The sequence below is a fragment of the Schistocerca americana genome, chromosome 3, assembly GCF_021461395.2.
Source record: "Schistocerca americana isolate TAMUIC-IGC-003095 chromosome 3, iqSchAmer2.1, whole genome shotgun sequence".
Lineage (NCBI taxonomy): Eukaryota > Metazoa > Arthropoda > Insecta > Orthoptera > Acrididae > Schistocerca > Schistocerca americana.
In genome coordinates this window covers 206116866-206119428 of record NC_060121.1, presented here as the reverse complement: position 1 = coordinate 206119428, position 2563 = coordinate 206116866, and positions in this window count along the sequence as shown.

Below are 2563 nucleotides of genomic sequence, written 5' to 3'. Positions count from 1 at the left end.
ATCCGATTTATCAATATGTCCGAGGCGACAGTTCCTTTTATGTTCACCCTGGCGTGCGTTGACGCTTCCTTTTGTTATGCCTATATAGACCTTTTCACAACTGCACGGAATTCTATAGACACCTCGTGTAGCTAGAGGATGTCGTTTTTCTTTTGCAGATCCTAAACATGTGGTGGGTCTGAAAACAGTTTCCACATCGTACTTGCTCAAAATTTTTCCTATGCGATCAGTGACCTTAATGATGAGTGGTAAGAACACTTTCCCCTTGGGTTGGTGTCGATCCTCGTCCGTCCTGGTTGTCAGTCTAGGGCGTAGTGCACGATCTATCTCTCTGTTGGAATACCCATTCTTCTTGAAGGTTGCTATAAGGTGTTCAATCTCATCATCTAAGTGAGCTGGTTCACATATTTTGTGCGCCCTGTCTATTAATGTTTTAATCACCCCTCTTTTATGTCTTGGGTGGTGGTTGGAATCTTTCTGCAGATAACGATCAGTGTGCCTGTCTTTTCTAAAAACCTTATGACCCAATGATCCGTCCTCTCGTTTGATTACAGTTACAACTAAGAAGTTCAGGTGACCATCGATTTCCTTTTCCATAGTGAATTGAATTATTGGATTAACACTATTCAGATGTAACAGGAAGACATCCAGTTCCTCTTCCCCATGGGTCCCATATAACAAATGTATCGTCTACATAACGATACCATCTGGCTGGTCTTTTTCTAGCTGTTTGCAGTCCCCGTTGTTCAAGTTCTCCTTGAACAAGTTAGCCACAGCTGGTCTAAGAGGAGTTCCCATAGCCACCCCGTCAATCTGTTCATAAAAAAACATTATTATATTGAAAATAAGTTGTTGTAAGGCAATGTCTGAATAATGCCAAAATATCACTAGGAACAAAGTCCGCTATACATGTGATCGCTTCATTCACCGGAATCATGGTAAACAACGACACCACATCAAAACTGACCAGGATATCATTAGGGCCCACACTAATTTCCTTAATATCGGTGAAGTGATATGAATTGACAGCGGCGCCCTCTGGATGGCTTATATATACGGCGTTCACTCGCGCTCTGGTTGCAGTTCGCCGATTGTCCTCGGAGGATGCCTTCCGCAGTCGAAGGCGAAACGTCACGCGAGAGTCTTATGTATGGACCACGGCATCTCAGCCCGGAAGTGTTAATAACGAATAGCTTCTGCTGTTTAACCATTACGCATATTAACAAGTTTATACACTGCTGGCCACCGTAAATGCAACACCAAGAAAGACAAGAGGTAGCACAACAAAATTTATTTTGTAGATAACATGTTGACCAAGTATCAAATGATTACGTTTACAGACGTCTGTGACATGTGGTTCCTGCCAGAATCAGAATCAGTAGCCAGAGTAGCCGCCATTGTTGGAGATCACCGCTGCCACACGTCTCGGCATTGAGTCAAAGAGACGTTGGATGTGTTCCTGGGGTACAGCAGCCCAAGCAGCTTCCACACGTTGCCAAAGATCATCTGGTGTGGCAGCTGGGGATGTAATCTGGGTCACTCGTTGAGCAACCATGGACCACATGTTTTCTATCGGCGAAAGATCCGGAGAGCGAGCCGGCCAGGGAAGCAATTCAATCTGGTTATTGACGAAGAACCTTTGGACAATGCGTGCCACGTGTGGTCGCGCATTATCCTGTTGAAATATGGCTGTGGCCGAGCCCTGAAGGTAAGGAAGGACAACTGGCTCCAGCACCTCGGATATGCAGCGCCGGCTATTTAAAGTACCGGCAATGCGTACTAGAGGCGTGCGAGAGTAATATCCAATACCGCCCCATACCATAATACCCGGTGCAAGACCAGTGTGTCGGTGCATAATGCAGCTGTCCAGCATCCTCTCTCCACGGTGTCTCCACACTTGAATCCGACCATCGTGGTGCTGCAGACAGAAGCGTGCCTCGTCAGTAAAGACAATGTCATTCCATTCTGCCGTCCACATCCGTCTGTCATCACACCATTGGCGACGGAGACGTCTGTGGTTCTGCGTCAATGGTAGACGAAGCAATGGACGTCTTGCGGATAGACCACTCTGCTGTAAACGGCGTCGAATGGTACGCGCAGACACTGGATGATGGGTTACAGACGCAATGTGCTGTGCTATGGTTCGGGATGTCACTGAGCGATCCGTCACTGCCATGCGCACAATTTGCCTATCAGCACGTGCAGTGGTGCACCGAGGTGAATGCGATCGACCACGTCGGTCCGTCGTACCCTCCTGCATCCAACTGTCACATATCCGCATTAGAGTTGTTTGGTTTCGTCCAACACGACTAGCGATTTCTCTGTATGATAATCCACAATCTCGGTAAGCCACTATCCTTCCTCTGTCGAACTCGGATACTTGATCAAACGATGTTCGCTGTTGTCTACGAGGCATAACTGATAGTCTTGTGAAACAACCACATGGTAAAGACACGTGCCGAACGTACACTCGTCGAAATCGCCAAGCCTTAAATGGCGCTATGAGGTGTCGCCACAGGCGCTCGTGATGTGCGTCTGCGCTGAAATTCTAATCATTTTTCTT